Here is a 27,463-nt window from a genome sequence, read left to right as displayed (position 1 = left end):
ATTTTTAGATATGACCCCAGAAGCACAAGCAACAAAAGCAAAATAGACAGATGGGATTGCATTAAGCTAAATGCACTTCTGCACAGCAAAGGAAACAATCTGGACAGTGGAGAGAAATTTATGGAATAAGAGAAAATATTTTCAAACCATACATATGATTAAGAATCTCATATCCAAAATATATAAGGAACTCATAGAACACAATACTGAGGGAAAAAACCTGATTAAAAAATAAGCAAAGGACCTGAATAGACATTTCTCAAAAGAAGACATACAAATGGCCAACAGGTATATGAAAAAATGTTAAACATTACTATTCATCAGAGAAATGCACATCAAAATGAAAGTGAGATACCATCTCATGTCTGTTAGAATGGTTATTGTCAGGAAGACAAAAGATAACAATTGTTGGCAGGAATGTGGAGAAAAGGGAACACTTGTGCACTGTTGGTAGAAATGTAAATTGATATAGCCATCATGGAAAACAGTATGGAGGTTCCTCAAAAAATTAAAAATAGAACTACTATAAAACCCAGTAATCCCACTGCTGGGTCTATATCCCAAGGAAATGAAAAGAGTCAAGAAGAGATATTCCATGTTCATTGAAACATTCACAATAGCCAAATATGGAATCAACTTAAGTGTTCATGAGCAGATGAATAGATGAAGAAAATTTGATATATATGTACAATGGATATAGTCAGCCTCAAAAAAGGAAGAAAATTGTGTCATTTGTGACAACATAGATGAACCTGGGGGACATTATGCTATGAATAAGCCAGGCACAGAAAGACAAATACTGCATGATCTCACGTATATGTGGAATCTAAAAAAGTTAAACTCATAGATGCAGAGAGTAGAATGATGGTTATCAGGAGCTGGGGAAAGTGTGGTGGGGAAAACAGGGAGATGTTTGTCAAAGAGTGCAAAGTTGTAGTTATATAGTTTGGATGAATAAGTTTGGAGATCTAATGTATTTCATCATGATTATAGATAATAATACTGTAATGAATACTGGAAGTATGCTAAGAGAGTAGATTTCAGGCGCTCTTATCACAAAAATTTGGTAACTGTGAGGAGATGATATGTTTTTTAAATTTATTTTATTGAAGTATAGTTGATTTACAGTGATGTGTTAATTTTTTCTGTACAGCAAAGTGGTTCAGTTATACATACATGTACATTCTTTTTCATATTCTTTTCCATTATGGTTAATCACAGGATATTGAATATGGTTCCCTCTGCTATACAGTAAAACCTTGTTGTTTATCCATTTTATATATAATTTGCATCTGCTAATCCCAGACTTCCAATCCATCCCTCCCCTCCCTTCATTCCCCTAGGCAACCACAAGTCTGTTCTGTGAATCTGTTTGTTTCATAGATAAGTTCATTTGTGTCATATTTTAGGTTCCACATATAAGTGATATCATATGGTATCACTTCTTTGTCTTTCTGACTTACTTCACTTAGTATAATAATCTCTAGATTCATCCACGTTGCTGTAAATGGCATTATTTCATTCTTTTTTATGGCTGAGTAGTATTCCATTGTATATATGTTCCCCATCTGCTTTATTCATTCATCTGTTGATGGAAATTTAGGTTGTTTTCATGCCTTGGCTATTTTGAATAGTGCTTCTGTGAACATAGGGGTGCAGGTATCTTTTTTTAGTTAAGGAAATTTTAAAAAAATCTTTATTGGAGTATAATTGCTTTACAATGGTGTGTTAGTTTCTGCTTTATAACAAAGTGAATCAGTTATACATATACATATGTTCCCATAACTCTTCGCTCTTGCATCTCTCCCCCTCCCAACCTCCCGATCCCACTCCTCTAGGTGGTCAAAAAGCACCGAGCTGATCTCCCTGTGCTATGAGGCTGCTTCCCACTAGCTATCTATTTTATGTTTGGTAGTGTATATATGTCCATGCCACTCTCTCACTTTGTCACAGCTTACGCGTCCCCCTCCCCATAACCTCAAGTCCATTCTCTAGTAGGTCTGAGTCTTTATTCCCGTCTTACCCCTAGGTTCTTCATGACATTTTTTTCCTTAGATTCCATATATATGTGTTAGCATATGGTATCTGCCTTTCTCTTTCTGACTTACTTCACTCTGTATGACAGACTCTAGGTCCATCCATCTCACTACAAAGAGCTCAATTTCGTTTCTTTTGATGGCTGAGTAATATTCCATTGTATATATGTGCCACATCTTCTTTATCCATTCATCCAATATTGGACACTTAGGTTGATTCCATCTCCTGGCTATTGTAAATAGAACTGCAAAGAACATTTTGGTACATGACTCTTTTTGAATTATGGTTTTCTCAGGGTATATGCCCAGTAGTGGGATTGCTGGGTCATATGGTAGTTCTATTTGTAGTTTTTTAAGGAACCTCCATACTGTTCTCCATAATAGCTGTACCAATTCACATTTCCACCAGTAGTGCAAGAGTGTTCCCTTTTCTCCACACCCTCTCCAGCATTTATTGTTTCTAGATTTTTTGATGATGGCCATTCTGACTGGTGTGAGATGATATCTCACTGTAGCTTTGATTTTCATTTCTCTAATGATTAATCATGTTGAGCATTCTTTCATGTGTTTGTTGGCAGTCTGTATATCTTCTTTGGAGAAATGTCTATTTAGGTCTTCTGCCCATTTTTGGATTGGGTTGTTTGTTTTTTGTTATTGAGCTGAATGAGCTGCTTGTAAATTTTGGAGATTAATCCTCTGTCGGTTGCTTCATTTGCAAATATTTTCTCCCATTCTGAGGGTTGTCTTTTGGTCTTGTTTATGGTTTCCTTTGCTGTGCAAAACTTTGAAGTTTCATTAGGTCCCATTTGTTTATTTTTGTTTTTCTTTCCATTTCTCTAGGAGATGAATCAAAAAGGATCTTGCTGTGATTTATGTCATAGAGTGTTCTGCCTATGTTTTCCTCTAAGAGTTTGATAGTGTCTGGCCTTACATGTGGATCTTTAATCCATTTTGAGCTTATTTTTGTGTATGGTGTTAGGGAGTGTTCTAATCTCACTTTTACATATACCTGTCCAGTTTTCCCAGCACCACTTATTGAAGAGGCTGTCCTTTCTCCACTGTACATTCCTGCCTCCTTTATCAAAGATCAGGTGACCATATGTGCGTGGGTTTATCTCTGGGCTTTCTATCCTGTTCCATTGATCTGGTTTTCTGGTTTTGTGCCAGTACAATACTGTCTTGATTACTGTAGCTTTGTAGTATAGTCTGAAGTCAGGGAGCCTGATTTCTCCAGCTCCGTTTTTCGTTCTCAAGTTTGCTTTGGCTATTTGGTGTCATTTGTGGTTCCGTACAAATTGTTAAATTTTTTGTTCTAGTTCTGTGAAAAATGGCAGTGGTAGTTTGATAGGGATTCCATTGAATCTGTAGATTGCTTTCGGTACTAGAGTCATTTTCGCAATGTTAATTCTTCCAATCCAAGAACATGGTATATCTCTCCATCTATTTGTATCATCTTTAATTTCTTTCATCAGTGTCTTATAATTTTCTGCATACAGGTCTTTTGTCTCCTTAGGTACGTTTATTCCTAGATATATTATTTTTGTTGCAATGGTATAGGAGTGTGTCTTCTTAATTTCACTTTCAGGTTTTTCATTATTAGTGTATAGGAATTCCAGAGATTCCTGTACATTAATTTTGTATCCTGCTACTTTACCAAATTCATTGATTAGCTCTAGTAGTTTTCTGGTAGCATCTTTAGGATTCTCTATGTATAGTGTCATCTTATCTGCAAACAGTGACAGCTTTACTTCTTCTTTTCCAATTTGAATTCCTTTTATTTCCTTTTCTTCTCTTATTGCTGTGGTGAAAACTTCCAAAACTATGTTGAATAAGAGTGGTGAGAGTGGGCAACCTTGTCTTGTTCCTGATCTTATTTGAAATGGTTTCAGTTTTTCAAAATTGAGGACAATGGTGGATGTGGGTTTGTCATATATGGCCTTTATTATGTTGAGGAAAGTTCCCTCTATGCCTACTTTCTGCAGGGTGTTTATCATAAATGGGTGTTGAATTTTGTTTAAAGCTTTCTCTGCATCTATTGAGATGATCATATGGTTTTCCTCCTTCAATTTGTTAATATGGTGTATCATGTTGATCGATTTGCATATATTGAAGAATCCTTGCATTCTTGGAATAAACCCCACTGGATCATGGTGTATGATCCTTTTAGTGTGCTGTCGGATTCTGTTTGCTAGTATTTTGTTGAGGATCTTTTAATCTATGTTCATCAGTGGTATTGGCCTGTAGTTTTCTTTCTTTGTGACATCCTTGTCTGGTTTTGGTACCAGGGTGATGGTGGCCTCGTAGAATGAGTTTGGGAGTGTTCCTCCATCTGCTATATTTTGGAAGAGTTTGAGAAGAATAGGTGTTAGCTCTTGTCTAAGTGTCTGATAGAATTCGCCTGTGAAGCCATCTGGTCCTGGGCTTTTGTTTGTTGGAAGATTTTTAATCACAGTTTCAATTTCAGTGCTTGTGATTGGTCTGTTCATATTTTCTACTTATTCCTGATTCAGTCTTGGCAGGTTGTGCATTTCTCAGAATTTGTTCATTTCTTCCAGGTTGTCCATTTTATTGGCATAGAGTTGCTTGCAGTAATCTCTCATGATCTTTTTTATTTCTGCAGTGTCAGTTGTTACTTCTTTTTCATTTCTAATTCTATTGATTTGAGTCTTCTCCCTTTTTTTCTTGATGAGTCTGGCTAATGGTTTTTCAATTTTGTTTATCTTCTCAAAGAACCAGCTTTTAGTTTTATTGATCTTTGCTATCGTTTCCTTCATTTCTTTTTCATTTATTTCTGATCTGATTTTTATGATTTCTTTCCTTCTGCTAACTTTGGGTTCTTTTGTTCTTCTTTCTCTAATTGCTTTAGGTGCAAGGTTAGGTTGTTTATTTGAGATGTTTCCTGTTTCTTAAGGTAGGCTTGTATTGTTATAAACTTCCCTCTTAGAACTGCTTTTGCTGCATCCCATAGGTTTTGGATCGTCATGTCTCCATTGTCATTTCTTTCTAGGTATTTTTTGATTTCCTCTTTGATTTCTTCAGTGATCATTTCATTATTAAGTAGTGTATTGTTTAGCCTCCATGTGTTTGTATTTTTTACAGATCTTTTCCTGTAATTGATATCTAGTCTCATAGCGTTGTGGTCGGAAAAGATACTTGATACAATTTCAATTTTCTTAAATTTACCAAGGCTTGATTTGTGACCCAAGATATGATCTATCCTGGAGAATGTTCCATGAGCACTTGAGAAAATTGTATATTCTGTTGTTTTTGGATGGAATGTCCTATAAATATCAAATAAGTCCATCCTGTTTAATGTATCATTTAAAGCTTGTGTTTCCTTATTTATTTTCATTTTGGATGATCTGTCCATTGGTGAAAGTCGGGTGTTAAAGCCCCCTACTATGAATGTGTTACTGTCAATTTCCCCTTTTATGGCTGTTAATATTTGCCTTATGTATTTAAGTACTCCTATGTTGGGTGCATAAATATTTACAATTGTTATATCTTCTTCTTGGATCGATCCCTTGATCATTATGTAGTGTCCTTCTCTGTCTCTTCTAATAGTCTTTATTTTAAAGTCTATTTTGTCTGATATGAGAATTGCTACTCCAGCTTTCTTTTGGTTTCCATTTGCATGGAATATCTTTTTCCATCCCCTCACTTTCAGTCTGTATGTGTCCCTTGGTCTGAAGTGCATCTCTTGTAGACAGCATACATGTGGGTCTTGTTTTTGTATCAATTCAGCCAGTCTCTGTCTTTGGTAGGAGCATTTAAGCCATTTACATTTAAGGTAATTATCAATATGTATGTTCCTATTCCCATTTTCTTAATTGTTTTGGGTTTGTTATTGTAGGTCTTTTCCTTCTCTTGTGTTTCTTGCCTAGAGTAGTTCCTTTATCATTTGTTGTAAAGCTGGTTTTGTGGTGCTGAACTCACTCAGCTTTTGCTTGTGTGTAATGGTTTTAGTTTCTCCATCAAATCTGAATGAGATCCTAGCTGGGTAGAGTAATCTTGGTTGTAGGTTTTTCTCCTTCATCACTTTAAATATGTCCTGCCAGTCCCTTCTGGCTTGCAGAGTTTCTGCTGAAAGATCAGCTGTTAACCTCATGGGGATTCCCTTGTGTGTTATTTGTTGTTTTTCCCTTGCTTCTTTTAATATGTTTTCTTTGTATTTATTTATTTGGCAATTTGATTAATATGTGTCTTGGCATGTTTCTCCTTGGACTTATCCTGTATGGGACTCTCTGTGCTTCCTGGACTTGGTTAACTATTTCCTTTCCCATATTAGGGAAATTTTCAACTATAATCTCTTCAAATACTTTCTCAGTCCCTTTCTTTTTCTCTTCTTCTTCTCGGACCCCTATAATTCGAATGTTGGTGCGTTTAATGTTGTCCCAGAGGTCTCTGAGACTGTCCTCAGTTATTTTCATTCTTTTTTCTTTATTCTGCTCTGCAGTAGTTATTTCCACTACTTTATCTTCCAGGTCACTTATCCATTCTTCTGCCTCAGTTATTCTGCTATTGATCCCTTCTAGAGTATTTTTTTTTTTTGCATCTTTTAAAAAAATTTTATTGAGTATAATTGATTCACAATATTGTGTTAGCTTCAGGTGTACAGCAAAGTGATTCAGTTTTATATTTATACATGTATATATTCTTTTTCATATTCTTTTCCATTATAAGTTATTACAAGATATTGAGTATAGTTCCCTGTGCTATACAGTAGGTCGTTGTTGGTTAGCTATTTTATATGTAGTAGTGTGTATATTTTAATCCCAAACTCCTAATTTATCCCTTCCCCGTCTTTCCCCTCTGGTAACCATTAGTTTGTTTTCTATGTCTGTGAGTCTATTTTTTTTTTTAACATCTTTATTGGGGTATAATTGCTTTACAATGGTGTGTTAGTTTCTGCTTTATAACAAAGTGAATCAGTCATACATAAACATATGTTCCCATATGTCTTCCCTGTTGCGTCTCCCTCCCTCCCACCCTCCCCATCCCACCCCTCCAGGCTGTCACAAAGCACCGAGCCAATATCCCTGTGCCATGCGGCTACTTCCCACTAGCTATCTACCTTACTGCGTTTGTTAGAGTATTTTTAATTTCATTTATTGTGTTGTTCATCGATGGTTGTTTCCTCTTTAGCTCTTCTAGGTCCTTGTTAAATGTTTCTTGCATTTTCTCTATCCTATGTCCAAGATTTTGGATCATCTTTACTATCATTATTCTGAATTCTTTTTTCAGGTAGACTACCTATTTCCTCTTCATTTGCTAGGTCTGGTGGGTTTTTTATCTTGCTCCTTCATCTTCTCTGTGTTTTTCTGTCTTCTGATTTTGCTTACCTTACTGTGTTTGTGGTCTCCTTTTTGCAGGCTGCAGGTTCGTAGTTCCCATTGTTTTTGGTGTCTGTCCCCAGTGGCTAAGGTTGGTTCAGTGAATTGTGTAGGCTTCCTGGTGGAGGGGACTAGTGCCTGTGTTCTGGTGGATGAGGCTGGATCTTGTGTTTCTGGTGGGCAGGTCCACGTCTGGTGGTGTGTTTTGGGGTGTCTGTAGCCTTATTATGATTTTAGGCAGCCTCTGTGCTAATGCGTGGGGTTGTGTTCCTGTCTTGCTAGTTGTTTGGCATAGGGTGTCCAGTACTGTAATTTGCTTGTCATTGTGTGAAGCTGGGTGTTGGTGTTGAGATGGAGATCTCGGGGAGATTTTCACCCTTTGATATTACGTTGAGCTGGGAGGTCTCTTGTGGACCAGTGTCCTGAAGTTGGCTCTCCCACCTCAGAGGCACAGCACTGACACCTGGCTGCAGCAGCAAGAGCCTTTCGTCCCCACGGCTCAGAATAAAAGGGAGAAAATGTAGAAAGACAGAAAGAGGATAACATAAAGTGAGATAAAGTTATTAAAATAAAATATAATTATTAAGAGAAAAATTTTTTAAAAAGTAAAAACACAAGAACGGACAGACAGAACCCTAGGACAAATGGTGAAAGCAAAGTTATACAGACAAAATCTCACACAGAAGCATACACATACACACTCAGAAAAAGAGGAAAAGGGGAAAAAATCATAAATCGTGCTCTCAAAGTCCACCTCCTCAATTCAGGATGATTCATTGTCTATTCAGGTATTCCACCGATGCAGGGTACATCAAGTTGATTGTGGAGATTTAATGCGCTGCTCCTGAGGCTGCTGGGAGAAATTTCCCTTTCTCTTCTTTGTTCGCACAGCTCCCGGGGGCTCAGCTTTGGATTTTGCCCCGCCTCTGCGTGTAGGACGCCCGAGGGCGTCTGTTCTTCGCTCAGACAGGACGGGGTTAAAGGAGCCGCTGATTCGGAGGCTCTGGCTCACTCAGGTCGTGGGGAGGGAAGGGCATGGAGTGCGTGGCGAGCCTGCGGCGGCAGAGGCTGGTGTGACGTTACACCAGCCTGAGGCGCGCCGTGCGTTCTCTCTGGGAAGTTATCCCTGGATCCCGGGACGCTGGCAGTGGCGGGCTGCACAGGCTCCCGGGAGGGGAGGTGTGGAGAGTGACCTGTGCTCGCACACAGGCTTCTTGGTGGCGGCAGCAGAAGCAGCCTTAGCGTCTCATGCCCGTCGCTTTGGTCCGCGCTTTTAGCCGTGTCTCACGCCCGTCTCTGGAGCTCCTTTAAGCAACGCTCTTAATCCCCTCTCCTCACGCACCAGAAAACAAAGAGAGAAGAAAAAGTCTCTTGCCTCTTCGGCAGGTCCAGACTTTTCCCCAGATGCCCTCCCGGCTAGCCGTGGTGCACTAAACCCCTGCAGGCTGTGTTCACACCGCCAACCCCAGTCCTCTCTCTGCACTCCGACCAAAGCCCGAGCCTCAGCTCCCAGCCCCCACACGCCCCAGTTGGTGAGCAGCCAAGCCTCTTGGGCTGGTGAGTGCCAGTCGACACCAATCCTCTGTGCGGGAATCTCTCTGCTTTGCCCTCCGCACCCCTGTTGCTGTGTTCTCCGCCGCGGCTCCGAACGTTCCCCCTCCGCCACCCGCAGTCTCCGTGCGCGAAGGGGCTTCCTAGTGTGTGGAAACCTTTCCTCCTTCACAGCTCCCTCCCACTGGTGCAGGTCCCGTCCGTATTCTTTTTGTCTCTGTTTATTCTTTTTTCTTTTGCCCTACCCAGGTACGTGGGGAGTTTCTTGCCTTTTGGGAGGTCGGAGGTCTTTTGCCAGCATTCAGTGGGTGTTCCGTAGTTGTTCCATGTGTAGATGTATTTCTGATGTATCAGTGGGGGCAGCGGGGGGGGGAAGGTGGTCTCCGCGTCTTACTCTTCCGCCATCTTCCCCCTCTCTCCAGGGCTGCTCTTTTAACAGGAAGCTCGACTTCGGTACACCTGGCACAAGGTGGCCGTCCCTGGTTTCACATCAACATGATCTCAGGGGCAAACCTCCTTGTTTTTCCATTTTGTCTTTAAGTTACTTGTTGAAACAACCAGCCCGCCATCCCCACGACTGTCACGGCTTTGGCTGCCGCGGCCCCTCCAGAGCCGGCAGCCTCAGTGAGGCCTCCCTCACCTCGGGCTCCGGGGCAGTTCCGTGATGGCGGAGGGAAGAGACCCCGAGCCGGGAGTTCCAGCTCTGCGGAAACGTGGACTCCATTCTCAACCAGATGGTCTTGATTGATATTGATAAAGCATTCCATCCAAAAGCAGCAGAATACACATTCTTCTCAAGTGCACATGGAGCAGTCTCCAGGATTGATCACATGCTGGGCCAGAAAGCAAGCCTTGGTAAATTTAAGAAAATTGAAATCATATCAAGCATCTTTTCTGTCCACAATGCTATGAAATTATAAATAAACTACAAGAAAAAAAAAGTGGAGGCTAAACAATATGCTACTAAACAACCAATGGATCACTGAAGAAATTGAAGAGGAAATTTAAAAAATACCTAGAGACAAATGAAAATGAAAGCATGATGATCCAAAACCTGTGGGACACAGCAAAAACAGTTGTAAGTTTATAGCAATATAATCTTACCTCAGGAACAAGAAAAATCACAAATAAACAGCCCAACCTTACACCTAAAGCAACTAGAGAAAGAAGGACAAAAAAAACCCAAAGTTAGTAGAAGGAAAGAAATCATAAAGATAAGAGCAGAAATAAATGAAATAGAGATGAAGAAAACAATAGAACAGATCAATGAAACTAAAAGGTGGTCCTTTGAAAAGATAAAATAATTGCTAAACCTTTAGACAAACTCATCAAGAAAAAAAGGGAGAGGGCTCAAATCAATAAAATTAGAAATGAAAAAGAAGTTATAACAGATGCCACAGAAATACAAAGGATCATAAGAGACTACTACAAGCAATGATATGCCAATAATATGGACAACCTGGTAGAAATGGACGAATTCTTAGAAAGGTACAATCTCCCAAGACTGAACCAGGAAGAAATAGAAAATATGAACAGACAAATCACAAGTACTAAAGTTAAACTGTGATTAAAGAACTCCCAACAAACAAATGTCTGGGATGGCACCAGGCGAATTCTCTTAAACATTTAGAGAATAGTTAAGACCTATCCTTCTGAAACTATTCCAAAAAGCTGCAGAAGAAAGAATAGTCCCAAACTCATTCTATGAGGCCACCATCACCCTGATACTAAAACCAGACAAAGATACCACAAAAAAAGAAAATTACAGGCCAATATCCCTGATGAACATAGACGCAAAAATGCTCAAAAAAAATTACTAGCAAACAAAATCCAACAATATATTAAAAGGATCATACACCACGATCAAGTGGGATTTATCCCAGGGATGCAAGGATTTTTCAATATCCACAAATCAATCAGTGTGATACACTACATTAACAAATCGAAGAATAAAACAGTATGATCATCTCAATAGATGCAGAAAAGGTTTTAACAAAATTCAACACCCATTTATGAAAAAAAACTCTCCATAAATTTGGCATAGAGATAACATACCTCAACATTATAAAGGACATGTATGAAAAACCTACAGCTAACATCATACTCTATGATGAAAAGCTGAAAGCATTTCCTCTAAGAACAGGAACAAGACAAGGATGTCCACTCTCACCACTTTTACCCAACATAGTTTTGGAAGTCCTAGCCACGGCAATCAGAGAAGAAAAAGAAATGAAAGGAATCCAAATTGGTAAAGAAGTAAATCTGTCACTGTTTGCAGATGACACGATACTAGACATAGAAAATCCTAAAGATGCTACTAGGAAACTACTAGAGCTCATCAATGAATTCAGTTAAGTTGCAGCTACAAAATTAATGCACAGAAATCTGTTGCATTTCTATACACTAACAAGGAAAGATCAGAAAGAGAAATTAAGGAAACAATCCCATTTACCATCACATCAAAAAGAATAAATTACCTACGAACAAACCTACTGAAGGAGGCAAAAGAACTGTACTCCAAAAACTGTAAGATGCTGATGAAAGAAATCGAAGATGACACAAACAGATGGAGAGATATATCATGTTCTTGGATTCGAAGAATCAATATTGTGAAAATGACTCTACTACCCAAAGCAATCTACAGATTCAGTGCAATTCCTATCAAACTACTAATGGTATTTTTCACAGAACTAGAACAAAAAATCTTAAAATTTGTATGGAGATGCAAAAGACTCCAAATAGCCAAATCAATCTTGAGAAAGAAAACTGAAGCTGGAGGAATCAGGCTCCCTGACTTCATGCTATACTACAAAATTACAGTCATCAAAACAGTATGGTACTGGCACAAAAACAGAAATATAAATCAATGGAACAGGATAGAAAGCCCAGAAATAAACCCACACACCTATGGTCAATTAATGTATGACAAAGGAGGCAAGACTATACAATGGAGGAAAGACAGTCTCTTCAATAAATGGTGCTGGGAAAAGTGGACAGCTATTTAGTAGTAAAAAAATGAAATTAGAGCATTCTTTAATACCATACACAAAAATTAAACTCAAAATGGATTAAAGACCTAAATTTAAGACCAGACAGCATAAAACTCTTATAGGAAAACATAGGCAGAACACCCTTTGACATAAATTGCAGCAATATCTTTCTCAAACCATCCCTAGAGTAATGGAAATAAAAAACAGAAATAAACAAATGGGACCTGATTAAACTCAAAAGCTTTTGCACAGCAAAGGAAACCATAAACAAAATAAAAAGACAACCCACAGAATGGGAGAAAATATTTGCCAATGATGCAACCGACAAGGGATTAGTCTCCAAAATTTACAAACAGCTCATGTGGCTTAATATAATCAAAACAAACAACCCAATCAAAAAATGAGCAGAAGACCTAAATAGACATTTCTCCAAAGAAGACATAGAGCTGGCCAAGAGACACATGAAAAGTTGTTCAGCATTGCTAATTATTAGAGAAATGCAAATCAAAACTACAATGAGATATCACCTCACACCATTCAAAATGGCTATCATCAAAAAATCCACAAATAATAAATGCTGAAGAGGGTGTGGAGAGAAGGGAACCCTCCTACACTGTCAGTGGGGATGTAAATTCATACTGCCACTATGGAGAACAGTATGGAGGTTCTTTTAAACTAAAAATGGAGCTACCATATGACCCAGCAATCCCACTACTGTGCATATATCTGGAGAAAACCATGGTCCAAAAGGATAAATGCACACCAGTGTTCATTGCAGCACTATTTACAATAGCCAAGACATGGAAGCAACCTAAATGTCCATTGACAGAGATATGGATAAAGAAGATGTGGTACATATATACAATGGAATATTGCTCAGCCATTAAAAAGAATGAAATAATGTCATTTGTGGCAACATGGATGGACCTAGAGATTGTCATACTGAGTGAAGTAAATCAGACAGAGAGAGAGAAATACCAGATGATATCACTTATATGTGGAATCTAAAACGAAATGACACAAATGAACTTATTTACAAAACAAGCAGACTCACAGACTTAGAGAAGCAACTTATTGTTATCAGGGGTAAGGGTAGGGGGAGGGATAGATTGGGAGCTTGGGATTGACATGTACATGCCACTATATTTTAAATAGATAATCAACAAGGACCTACTATATAGCACAGGGAACTCTGCTCAATATTCTATAATAATCTAAATGGGAAAAGAATTTGAAAAAGAATATATACAGGTATATGTATAATTGAATCACTTTGCTGCATACCTGAAATGAACACAACTTTGTTAATCAACTATACTCCAATATAAAATAAAAAAATTTTTAATTGTGTTGGAGCAATTAGATATCCACAGGCAAACAGCAAAAAACAAACTCTAAACTGAACCTTGGCCTAAATCACACCTTATATAAAAATTAACTCAAAATGGATCATACATTTACATTTAAACCACCAAACTGAAGTTTTAGATTAAAAATAAGAGAAAAATCTTTGGGACCTATGATTAGTGAAGATTCTCCAGACATGATATCAAAAGTCTGATCCATAAAAGGAAAAAAATGATTAATTTCCCATCAGATCTAAAAACTTTGAGAATGATTAAAGGTGAAAATACAAGTTATGGATTTGGAGAAAACATGTCCAAACAAGATATCTGACAAAGGACTCAGAACTTATATATATATATATATATACACACACATATATATATATACACACATATATATATATTTTGTTGTTGTTTTTAATAGAGATTTTAAAAATAAATTTATTTTTGGCTGCTTTGGGTCTTTGTTGTTGCACATGGGCTTTCTCTAGTTGAGGTGAGTGGGCTTCTCACTGCAGTGGCTTCTCTTGTTGTGGAGCACAGGCTTTAGGCTTGGGCTTCAGTAGTTGCGGCATGCAGGCTCAGTAGTTGTGGTGCACAGGCTCTAGGCACAGGCTCAGTAGTTGTGGCACACGGGCTTAGTTGCTCCATGACATGTGGGATCCTCCCAGACCAGGGATCGAACCCTTGTCCCTGGCATTGTCAGGCAGATTCTTAACCACTGCACCACCAGGGAAGCCCAGAATATATTTTTAAGAGCCTCACACTTACCAGTAAAAAAAAAAAAAAAAATTCTAATTAGAAAATGGCAAAATACATGAAGAGACATTTCACAAAAGAGGTTATACAGATAGAGATCATGTTCAATATCACCAGCTACTAGGGAAGAACAAATAAAGACCATGATGAGATATCACAGCATACTTGTTAGAATAGCTCACATAAAAAATAGTGATAGTACAAAAGACTAGCAAGAATGTGGAGAAAATAGATCTCTCTCACATTGCTGGTAGAAATATAAAATGACACAAACACTCTGGAAAGTAGTTTAAAAGTTTCTTTAAAAACTAAACATGCATTTACTATACAAGCCAAAAATTGCTCTCCTGGGGCATTTAGCCCAGGGAAATGAATACTAATATCCACATTAAAGCCTGTATATGATTATTCAAGCCAGTTTTATTTGTAGTAGCCAAAAACTGGGAAGAACTAAAATGTACTGTAATTGATGAGTGGTTAAACAAGCTGTGGTATATATATACCATAGAATACTTCTCAGCAACAAAAGAAATGAATTATTGATATGTATAGCAACTTGGATTGATCTTAATGGTACTATTCTGAGTCAAAAAGCCCAATCTCGAAAGGTTTATATAACATTCTTGGAAGGACATTTATATAACATTCTCAGAAGGACAAAATTATAGAGATGGAGAACAGATTAGTGGTTGCCAGGAGTTAGGAATGTTTGGGAAGAAGAGCAGGTCTATTAAAGAGTAGCGTGAGGGAGGTATTTGTGGTGATGGAATAGTTCTGTATCTTAACTGTAGTGATAGTTACACAAATCACATGTGATAACACAGAACTCTACACACACATTATAATGTATAATATCAGTTTCCTGGTTTTGATATTGTACTATAATTATGTAAGTGTAACCAATTAGGGAAACTTGTTGAAGCGTACATAGAACCTCTCTGTACTATCATTATGACTTTTTAAAATATGTAGTTATTTCAAATACATTTAAAAAATTGTAATGAAGAAGAAATTAAGATATCCCCAGATAAACAAAGTGGAGATAATTAATCACAAGAAGTCCTATCCTACAAGATGTACTAAAGGGAGTTCTTCAGGCTTAAAAGAAAGGACACTAGAGAGTAATTCAAATCCACATGAAGAAATAAAGAGCACCAGTAAAGATAATTAATAAGTAAATACAAAAGACATTATAAAAATATTAAAAGATTTTTTTCTTCTCAACTGATTTAAAAGACTTCTGTGTAAAATAGTAATTACAAATCTGCACTAATGGGCTTACAATGGAAAGTAAGAGAGTTTGGAGCACAGTTACTGTATACTACTGGAATTAAGTTAGTATTAATCTGAGCTAGTTTGATTTAAATTAAGATGCATATTGCAATCCTCATAGTAAACACTGAGGAAATAACTTGAAAATATATAGTGAGGAGGCCAGGTATATGGAATTGTCTGTACCTTCCACTCAGTTTTGCTGTAAAACTAAAATGTCTCCAAAAGTAAAGTCTAAGTTTTAGAAAAGCAAATTACCAAAACAAAATGAAAGAAAAATAAAAGAATTTAAATAATACACTTGATAATATCGACTCAACACAAAAGGTGGCAGTAATTAAAGAACAACAAATGCATATAACAAATTGCACGATGGCAGATGTAAATCCTACCATTTCAATTACTGCATTAAATGTAAGTGGATTAAACACTCCAAATATAAGGCAGGAGTTGTCAGATTGAATTAAAAACAGGATCCAATTTTATATACCCAATTATATATAAAGTGTGTTTTCTACAGGAGACACAATTTAGGTTCAAAAATACAAATAGATTAAAGTAAAAGAATGGAAAAATATGTCCAATCACTAACTAAAACACCATGCAAACAGTAACTAAAAGAACTGAAATGACTATAATCAAGAAAACAGACTTTAAGACCAAAAACAAGCTTATTTAAGACAAAAAAACTTACTGGAGACAAAGAAGGACATTTTATATGAAAAAAATTTCAATTCAGAGGGAAGCTATAATAATTATAAATATGTAAACATATATATGTTTATATGTGTATATGTATGTATATATATATATATATATATGTACATAACAACAGAGCCCAAAAATATATGAAACAAAAACTGACAGAATCAGGGGGACCTTCAAGATGGTGGAGGAGTAAGATGTAGAGATCACCTTCCTCCCCACAAATACATCAGAAATACATCTACATGTGGAACAACTCCTACAGAACACCTGAATGCTGGCAGAAGACCTCAGACTTTCCAAAAGGAAAGAAAATCCCCACGTACCTGGGTAGGGCAAAAGAAAAAACAGAGACAAAAGAATAGGGATGGGACCTGTACCTCTGGGAGGGAGCTGTGAAGGAGGAAAAGTTTCCATACACTAGGAAGCCCCTCCACTGGCAGAGATGGGGTGTAGGCAGGGGGGAAAGCTTTGGAGCCATGGAGGAGAGTGCATCAACAGGACTGCAGAAGGCAAAGCAGAGAGATTCACGCACAGAGGATCAGTGCCAACCAGCACTCACTGGCCTGAGACGCTTGTCTGCTCACCTGCTGGGACATGTGGAGGCTGGGAGCTGAGGCTCGGGCTTCAGAGGTCACACCCCAGGGAGAAGACTGGGGTTGGATGCAGGAAGACATCCTGAAGGGGGCTAGTGCACCACAACTAGCCAGGAGGGAGTCAGGGAAAAAGTCTGGACCTGCCGAAGAAGCAAGAGACCATTGTATTGGGGTGCACAAGGAGAGGGGATTCCTTTCCCATGTGCCCACAGAAGGCAGAGCACTGCCTAAGCGAGCTCCAGAGACGGGTATGAGCTGCGGCTAACAGCTCAAACCCCAGAGACGGACATGAAACGTTAATGCTGCTACCGTTGCCACCAAGAATCCTGTGTGCAAGCACAGATCACTATCCACAACCCCCCAAAGGAGCCTGTGCAGCACGCCACTGCCAGGGTCCTGACATCCAGGACAACTTCCCCAGGAGAACTCACGGTGTGCCTCAGGCTGTTGCAACATCACTCTGGCCTCTGTCTTCACAGGCTCGCCCCGCATTCCAATTATGACTACCAAAACCCTTCCTCTTCTCAGCCTGAGAGAGCAAGAGAGCTCTAATCAGCCTCTGCTTTAACTCCCTCCTGTCTGGGTGGGAAACAGACACCTGAAGGTGATCTACACGCAGAGGTGGGGCCAAAACCAAAGCTGAACCCCAGGAGCTGTGCAAATAAAGAAGAGAAAGGGAAATTTCCCTCTGCAGCCTCAGGAGCTACAGATTAAATCCCCACAATCAACTTGATGAACCCTGCATCTGTGGAATACCTGAATAGACAATGAATGTTCCCAAAATTGAGGTGGTGGCCTTTGGGGGCAACAGTAGGCTTGGGGTTTGTGGTCTGCAACTGATTTTTATTTTTATCTTATTTTAGTTTTTAGTGCTTGTTGTCACTGGTGGATTTCTTTATTGGTTTGGTTGCTCCCTTTCTTTTTAATTTTTTAATTATTAAAAAATTTAATATTTTTATTTGATTAATTTTTGATTTAATTTTTTAATTTTTCTAAATTTTAAATTTTTTTTAAATTAAAAAATTTTTTTTCTTCCTTTTTTTTCTTCCTTTTCTTCTGAGCCGTGTAGCTGACAGGGTCTTTGTGCTCCAGCCAGGTGTCGGGCCTGAGCCTCTTGAGGTGGGAGAGCTGAGTCCAGGATACTGGACCAACAGAGACCTCCTGGCCCCATGTAATATCAGTCAGTGAGAGCTCTCCCAGAGATCTCTGTCTCAACACTAAGACCCAGCTCCACCCAATGGCCAGCAAGCTCGAGCACTGGATGCCCCATGAAAAACAACTTGCAAGACAGGAACACAACCCCATGCAGCTCAATAACAAAAAAACAAACAACCCAATCCAAAAATGGGCAGAAGACCTAGATAGACATTTCTCCAAAGAAGACATACAGATGGCCAAGAAGCACATGAAAAGCTGCTCAACATCACTAATTATTAGAGAAATGCAAATCAAAACTACAATGAGGTGTCACCTCACACCAGTTAGAATGGGTATCATCAGAAAGTCTACAAACAACAGATGCTGGAGAGGGTGTGGAGAAAAGGGAACCCTCTTGCACTATTGGTGGGAATGTAAATTGTTACAGCCACTATGGAGAACAGTATGGAAGTTCCTTTAAAAACTAAAAATAGAACTATCATACGACCCAGCAATCCCACTACTGGGCATACACCCTGAGAGAACCATAATTCAAGAAGAGTCATGTACCACAATGTTCACTGCAGCTCTATTTACAATAACCAGGACATGGAAGCAACCTAAGTGTCCATCGACAGATGAATGGATAAAGAAGATGTATATACAATGGAATATATACAATGGAATATTACCCAGCTATAAAAAGAAATGAAATTGAATTATTTGCAGTGAGGTGAATGGACCTAGAGTCTGTCATACAGAGAAGTAAGTCAGAAAGAGAAAAACAAATACAGTATACTAACACATATATATGGAATCTAAAAAAAAAATGGTTCTGAAGAACCTAGGGGCAGGACAGGAATAAAGATGCAGATGTAGAGAATGGACTTGAGGACACGGGGAGGCAGAAGGGTAAGCTGGGACAAAGTAAGAGAGTGGCATGGAAATATATACACTACCAAATGTGAAATAGATAGCTAGTGGGAAGCAGCCACATAGAACAGGGAGATCAGCTCAGTGCTTTGTGACCACCTAGAGGGGTGGGTTAGGGAAGGTGGGAGGGAGACACAAGAGGGAGGAGATATGGGGATATATGTATATGCATAGTTGATTCACTTTGTTATAAAGCAGAAACTAACACACCATTGTAGAGCAATTATACTCCAATAAAGATGTTAAAAAAAGATGTTAAAAATAATAACAGAATAAAATATTTGGATATCTTCCACTAATATTTGGAAATTAAGCAACACATTTCTAAATAATTCATGGATCAAAGAAGAAATTACAAAAGAAATTAGAAAGTATTTTAAACTAAGTAAGTATGAAAACACAACATATCAAAATTTGTGAGATGCAGCTAAAACAATACTTAGAGGAGAATTTATGGCTTTAAATGCCTATATTAGAAAAGAAATATATGTCAAATTAAATCAAAAGCATGATAAGGGAATATTATAAAAACTTTATTCCAACAAATTAGACAGATGAAGTAGCCCAGTTCTTAGAAAAACACAAACATTTGTTTCTATGTTTAGGAATAAATTTAATAGAAGTGCAAGTCTTGTAGACTGAAAGTTACAAACATTGCAGAAAGATTTTTTCCAACATCTTAATAAATGGAGAAACATTCAATATTCTTGCACAGTAAGGCTCACTGTTGTTAAGATGGCTCTTCTTTCCAAATTGATCTATAGATTTAATGCAATTCCAGCAGGTTTTTGCAGAAACTACAAGCACATACTAAAAGTTATATGAAAATGCAGAAGACTCAGAATAGCCAAAACTACTTTGAAAAGAACAAAGTTGAGGACTTGTTCATGTATAGGATGACTCAATATTGTTTAGATATTAATTATCCCCACAAATTGCTCTATAGATTCTACACAATCTCAGTCAAAATATTAGGTAAGAAAAAGACTTTGACAATTCTAAAATTTATATGGAAATTCAAAACACCTAAAATAGTGGAAACAATTTATGTGTACTATGTAAAACATTATCTTGTAATGAATGGGTCATAGCTCTAATTATAAGATTGAAAATTATTAAAATTCTAAAGAAAGCACAGGAGAAATCTTAATGACATTGGTTAGGTAAAGATTTCATAGATATGACATAAAAAACATGAGCGATAAAAGAAAATATTCATATATTTGCCTTCATCAAAATTTTTAAAGTTTTGCTTTTCAAAAAGACACTGTAAAGGAAATGAAAAGCAAAGCCACAGACTGGGAGACAATATTTGCAAACGTATATCCAAAAAAGGACTTGTATCTAGAATACAAAAGTCTTTATATTTCAACAATGAGACAACAACCCAATCAAAAATGGGCAAACATTTGAACATTTCATCAAAGAGGATGTATGATGGCAAACAAGCACATGAAATATACTCAACATCATTAATAATTAGGGAAATGCAAATTAAAACCAAAATGAGACACTAATACTCTTCCTCTAGAATGGCTAAAATTTAAAAGACCGAGCAAGCCAAGTTTTGGCAAGGATGGAACTGTCATACACTGCTAATAGGAATGTAAAATAACAGCCACTTTAGAAAACTGTTTGGCAGCTTCTTAAAAAGTTAAGCATACATCTGCCATAATACCCAGTAAACTACTTGCAGATATTTACCCAAGCAAAAGAAAAGTATATGTCTCCTCAAAGACTAGTACATGAATTATCTATAGCATCTTCATTTGTAAAAGCCCCAAACTGAAAACAACTTAAATACAACTTAAATGTTTATCAACAGGTAAATGGTTAAATAAATTGTGGTATATCCTCACAATAGAATATTAATATGGAAAAGAAAAAATAAAGAGAAAGAAAAGAACAAAAATTACAAACTATTGATATATACAACAACATGGATGAATCGCAAAATAATTACACTGATTGTTAGAAGCCAGATTTGTTTTAAGAAAAGAGTACTGTATGATTACATTTCTAAAAATTCTTAAAAAGATGAAAACTAAAGCATAATTTTAAAAATCAGATCAGTGATTGCCTAGGGATTTGGGGGAGTGATAGAGGCACAGGGAATCTTTTGGGCATGATGAAAATATTCATTCTCTTGGTGTAGTGATGGTTTCATTTGTTTATATGTGTATCAAACTTCATCAAATTTTACAATTTAAATGTGCACAGTTTATTGTATATCAGTTTTACATCAGTAAAGCTATTAAACAAATCAAGATCTTTCCTTGTATTTTAAAGTTATCTCAAAAATGCTGGTGTAAAGATAATGACAATAAGTGGTCATCCAGAAAATAACCAGTATCCTAGACACCTGAGCTCTGTGCCAGTTGTGGCTTATCATTCATAGGGTAAAACATATGAATTAGGAAAAAAATCTTGCCATGAATGCCTTGGCGTCCATGGACAAGGAAAGACCTAACATAGAAGAACCACTAGAGGAAGTACGTAATTTACTCCGACTAACACAAGCTTTCATGTAAATGTGGGGCCCAGGCACTGGATCCACAGCTTGGGCCAGACAAACAACACACAGGACTGGCTGAACAAGGAAGCAGAGAATGTCCTTATCCACATTGTATGATTTGAAATGTGCCAGGTCCCCCAAATACCTCCCTCACCAAAGGGCCCAAAAGGCCTAGATGCTCCTGATGGGTCAGAAACCCAAGTTTAAAGCTCCTCTATGGAAAGCCACTGTTAAGATACACTTGTGTTGCCTGGGAACTTTGATCTCTTTAGCTTTTTCCTGTGATCTTTATTTCATCCAGGTAGCCTGATGTTACCTTATGAGTTCAAAAAAGCAATCAGTAATTATCATAAGTATTCTGTGGGAAATTGGCAGAAAAACTAGCAACAAATTTCTAGCCTAGATGTTTTATAGAATGTTAAGAATGAAAATCAGGGAATCTCTAGTCCACTTTTGTACTTTGTTGTATTAGTGTGTTAGGAGTCTAGAGAAGTGCACCTATAATGTTCATTCATGAAAACCCCCATGGGAAATCAAGGTATTGCAAATTGCCATATTTCCTTCCATTCTAAAGCAAGATGGTTAGTGTACTCAGTTGTCTAACACTTTAACAAAAGTAGCCTATTGGGGCAAGAGCAATGTGGTTTCTGCAAAACAAAACCATGTCTTACTAATATATTATTTTCCAAGTAAGGAATGAGGCAAACAGATAAGAGAAAACCATAATTCAGCTAACAGAAATTTATTAATCATCCAGTATATCCTTGACAATTAGAAAAATGAAAACTATTCTGGTTCTAAAAATGCCTTTGAAAAGTTTAAATGTCAAAGATTATTAAAAATTGAACTGCCTTGGAGCTATTTTCACTTTGACATTGTCAAGGAATAAGTAAAGGAATGATTCTCAGAGTGGAGAAGTTTTGATTGAGGATTTGTTGAGGACCTGCCCTTGAGCTGATCTAATTTAACATCTTTAGATTTATTCTACAGCACAATAGATGGTGCACAACTTGGTCTCTAAGCACAAGAATGGTATGAAACTCTATTAGGAAGCTTAGAATCAGTCAAGGTATTGAGATAGACTCCAGAAACATTTCACATATTCTTGCCAGTGTGTAGATGATTCAGTAGAATATTACTCTTACGAAGGGGTAATTAATATTTGGTATAGTACAAGAAAAGTTTCTAGAAGCAATTGGAGATTATTCTCTAAAGACTCATTCCATGTACTGCTTTGATATTTAAAAGAAGTAAACAAAATATTGATCATCAACACAAAGGGAACAAGAAACAAAATACTACAGTAGTCTCAGAGACAATAGCCCCTGGAATAGTGTTTGAAGTTCTGAGTGCTGACCCTCAATAATCAAAAAATGGAATAAGTGAAAGTAAAGAAAAATAGGCAGGGGGATGAATAGACAAATTAAGAAGTTTGGAACAACTAAGGAAGAAATGGGACATGACTAAAAGCTGTCAAATAATGAAGGGCATAGATAAGGTATACATAGACTCACTTAACATTTATGGCTTACAGAAATCCTGTAAGGAAGACAGACTAAGCATTAACTCCAGTTTACAAATAAGGAAACTAGGGTTTAGAAAAGTTAAATGAACAGGGTCATACAACAATCAAGTAACATGTCTTCTATAGCATTTTTTATTCTACTACTCAACCTCTGTGACTTAGTGCAACACATAATAAACTCATTACCCCAACAGAGTAATAATTAAAGGAAGTATAGGTAGACAAAATGAAAAAGGATTAGAAAACTGATTTTAAAAATTGAACCTTAAATCCTTCCTTATAATAACCAGGATATACTAACTGAATAAGGTAGAACAAAAGGGAGGTCTGAGGACCTGAGTTGAGTACCAAGAAATAAATAACATCAAGATAAAAAAGGGTCAAAGAAAGAAAATTTTACATAAAGCTGATTATCTGTATGCAAAAGGTGTAGCAGACCCTTTAGGAAACTACACACCGATTGTAACAGCACTTAAAATCACTCTGGATTTTCTCTTTTCAAAAATTTTCAGACTACAATCTTTTCTTTGAAATATTGGAAAAATATGATTCTTTTTAAATGGATGATCTTTGGAAATATCTCAAAGTTATTCAAAACCAGTTGTTTTTAGAATAAATCCAGCGAATCACCTGAGCAATAAAGTTGGGTAATGCCATCTGGGCCTATATGGTTCTGAGACTTGTGTTCTTTGTGGTTAGAAAATTGGCTTGAAAGGAAATAGGGCCAAAACCAGGCTTCTCTTTAAGACTTTCTGATTGGTATTGTGGTCCCACTCCTCCACATCATCTCCCTCCCACAGTGACCCAATTGCTGGGTGGATTTTCTGGGAGAAAGTGGGTGTTTCATGATTCCCTTCATTGGAGTGAATAATTGAAAGTGGAGAGTAATATGTTAGTGCTTCTTTGAAGGATGTAATTAGGTAATATCATGCAAGAAGGAAACTGTCATAAAGCTAATAAAATGCAAATGAGAAGGAACTGCAGCACTGCTCATCTGCATCATCTCATTTCCAGATTTTAAGATGAAACAATAGAGATGAACCAAGAAGTTACATATATTCATCAGAATTGCTGGAGAGTCCTGATCTCTGGCCATCAATCAAAGGGGAGCATTCACTGCTGAAAGTCTGTCTTCACTGTACTTGGATGTGAAATAGAGAGGAAGAGGGATAAAAAGTGGTATGCTGAATGAATTGCAGGTAATTTTGTTATTGCATTAATAGTTTTCATACTTTTCTAAACTCATGAGCTCTCTGGCAACATTTGACCCATCCATACATGAATGTTCTTGCTCACAAAGATGTCAAGAAAATACTTCTATCGCCCCTTCTGAAGTCATCTTAATTCTAGGAGCTGAATGTATCTCAGTCATTAATAACTGTATTAGTCATAATTTATTCAAATGCTCTTGAAATGCATTTATATTTCCTTGGGCTAATTAATTTATTTTTTGTGTTTCAAAATTTGCCGTCTTCCTGCCCCAGGACATTGAGGTTAGTGAGTAAGCAAGTCTCTGCTCACCTATTCATATTACTTATGATCATGTAGATTTAATTACTTCTAAGTAATTAGATTTTGCATTTATAGACTGAAAGTCTAAATCTAACCTTGAACAAAAGATGCCCTTTTTACTTCCAGTATCTCCAATTATTTTGGATTCTTCTTCTCTGGACCTTTTCAAGTTATGGCAAACTTGTTTTTTTGAAGCAGCGGGAACTACATAAATCCTTTCAAGTGCAGATATACCAGGACAAAGCTTTGTTTCCAGTGTACTTTTTAATGGTTTTCTTCATTTTCTAGGGCTTTTTGACTGATGCAGAATATTGGGTCCATATTCTAGTGTCAATCTGTAGTGATTCTGAGTCCTTTTCTTGAGTAAAATCTGATAAGGGAGAGTCTTTCATTTTGAGTATTTTAGATTAGCTATTCCCAAACTCATTACTTTTCCCTCATACTCATTATTCTAGCATCTCATAAGGATCTTCCCACTGACACAGACTCATAAGATTATTCTATAGTCTCTCTCTCGCCTCTGGGGTGTCTCTCTATTGTCTGAAGAGATTTGTACATCTTCATCATCATCATTTATAAATCTATTTAACAATCTCTGCCCTAGTATGGATTCTTGAACAATCCTACTCTTCTTCTTCTAGTTATGTGCCTACTTTTACTCTTTATTTTCTAATGGTGAAAGACACCAGTTTCAGGAAAGCAAGGGTGGTGCGTATGGGTAGTTGCTAATAATCTCTAAAATCTAATATACCAAATCTATGGCTTGAGAAACTCTAAAAGGGTAACAGAAGAGCTCCAATGGAATGTGACAATTGACTGCACTGTTTCTAGGTGGAAAGCCCAAGTAGAAATAAAAATAAATCCACTGGATTTTATTTCATTTATTCATCTATCTGTTCACTTGAAGAATTCAGGAACTATGTTGCCATGGTTAAATAGGTTATTTTTATTTTAGTTTTGAATCATCTAATTTTCCCCAGCTTGCCCAGTGTGGAGGGGAGATTCACCAATTAGTTCACATTGGAGTCCTTCTTATAAGTGAGAGTCACACCTATAATTCTCTGACCTCATGGTCCAGGAATAGGCCATTATCTTTCATTTTCATTCTTGGGAGTCCTATGGAACTTTCAGATGCATGGTTGGATGTCATTCAGTCCTAGAGAGCTATCTTCATCTGTTTTACTAGTTTGTGGATAAGATTAAGTTGAATGTACTTAGAACATCTTGGATATGTATTTCTCCATATAGCTTAACCCACTCTTTTTAACATTACTTATCCTTTTACCCTCTGAAAAAGAGATCTTTTTATATTTCTGTGGGTTTTAGAGGCTAAAAGGAGTGGTTTTTGTTTGTCCACTTTCAGAACTTATTGATGTCATTTATTGACCACCTACTCTTCTGGGCACAGAAATAATCACATTCCCTCCTGAGGAGGAAGTGTGATGATAGAATTAATATCAGTGGGAAAAGAGGCTCACACAGAATTGAGAACAGTGGTCAACAGAGGTGACAGTGACTTGCGAGCGAGGCAATCTAGACAGACAGTGTAGGAAATTGTCACATTCCATTAGAGCCCTTCTGTTACTCTCTTAGAGCTTCTCAAGCCATAGGTCTTAATCATATCATATTTTAGAGATTATTAATAACTACTCATACCCAACAACCTTCTCTCCTTAAACCAGAAATGTCCTGTTTCCGACTTTATATTTTAGTCAACTTCTGTGATATTGAAGAAACTAGCAAATTCAATGGACTTTCTTGAACACCAAGCTTGTTTCAGTCCTTTAATTAGTGTAATATTTTCTGAAGCTGACGTTGGGAATAACTACATGTAAATTCGATGAATCAGGACACAGAAGTGCCCTTTTTGAGTGCTCATCACACTTATCTCAGCTTCTAGAATTCTGTAATTAATCTTAGAATTCTGTAATTAATTTGAAAAAGTAATTGACATTGTACTTATAAGCACCATAGATTAATTGGAAAAATTACTCCTACTTGTAAGTAATGAAAATAGTAATAGCTAATATTTATGGTGTCCCCACCATGTACCAGGCTTTATTCTGAGTACCTTATATCATTATATCACTTAATCCTAACAACAATATGAGGAATATACTATTATTATCCCCTATATATAGATGAGGAAGCTGAGGATCAAAAAATTTTTTTAACTTCTTAAAATCACACAACTAGTGAGAGATTGGAGCAGCTATTCAAACTCAGCTGTACCAGTCTTCTAGACAAAGGTCTTGGTTCAATTGTATCAAGCTGAAAAAAAAGAAAAACTGGTTAGGTGCAGAAGAGAGTATGATTGGATGAGAAAATCTGAATTAAGTTATGAAAAATGTCAAAAGCTGGTGACTTTAGAAGAAAGCAATCATTTCTTGTCTGATTTTTCCTAGGGTTTCCAAAGGCATCAATAGATCTAGAGCTATCTTGAGCTGCCTCTTCTAAGAAATGTTCTGTATTTAAGTTTCTGATCAACATGGTATATTTACAACATTGTGTAATCAGCAAAGGTATAAAGTATGAGTTGTTCTAATCGTGTAAACAAACAGTGCTGGCTGTTTTGACCCAGAGTTACAGAAAATATTATCTTTTAGAGCCCTGATAACACATATACAAATTACCTGAGTGATTTTCCTCAATGAAATAGAGGCTATTATATGACACTTAATTATATATATTTCCTTTTATTTATTTCTCCATCCTGTGTTTTATGTGGGGGTTTCACCCCCATTATACTTCTTCCCTAGAGGAAACCTGGGATGGCAGTAATATTCATTCTAAAGATTTTGGTCAAAGTAGTTAAACAGGAAGGAATTTTTTTATGAAAACAGACATGTGAAAAGAGTCATTAAAAGTAATTAATTTGACAGTAAATTATATGGAAGCAAGTCTCTCAAAATTCACTGGCCTTGAGTTTGTTAAAATTTTGTTAACCCAACTTTTGGTGTAAACAATTTAATGAGGAAAAATATATTATAGTCATATAAAACAACTAGTTGATGGAATTCTTGCTTTTAAGCTCATTATTGTAAGCCATAGAAACAGGGTTGTTTGTTTTGCTTTTTGGTCCAAAATATAAGCTTTGTTGCTCATTTTTGTCCCTGAGTGTAGGTTACCCAAACTGATTTTGCTCTATATCAATGCTTAACTGTAGAGTTACTGCAAAAGAGACTTGGCCATACCTCATAGAGAAAGTGTGTGTGTGTGTGTGTGTGTGTGTGTGTGTGTGTGTGTGTGTGTG

This window comes from Aethalodelphis obliquidens, unplaced genomic scaffold, assembly GCF_003676395.1.
Source record: "Aethalodelphis obliquidens isolate GAN/ISIS:26980383/991018 unplaced genomic scaffold, ASM367639v1 scaffold70, whole genome shotgun sequence".
In the NCBI taxonomy this organism is placed as follows: domain Eukaryota; kingdom Metazoa; phylum Chordata; class Mammalia; order Artiodactyla; family Delphinidae; genus Aethalodelphis; species Aethalodelphis obliquidens.
Note: the sequence above shows the minus strand (reverse complement) of the source record.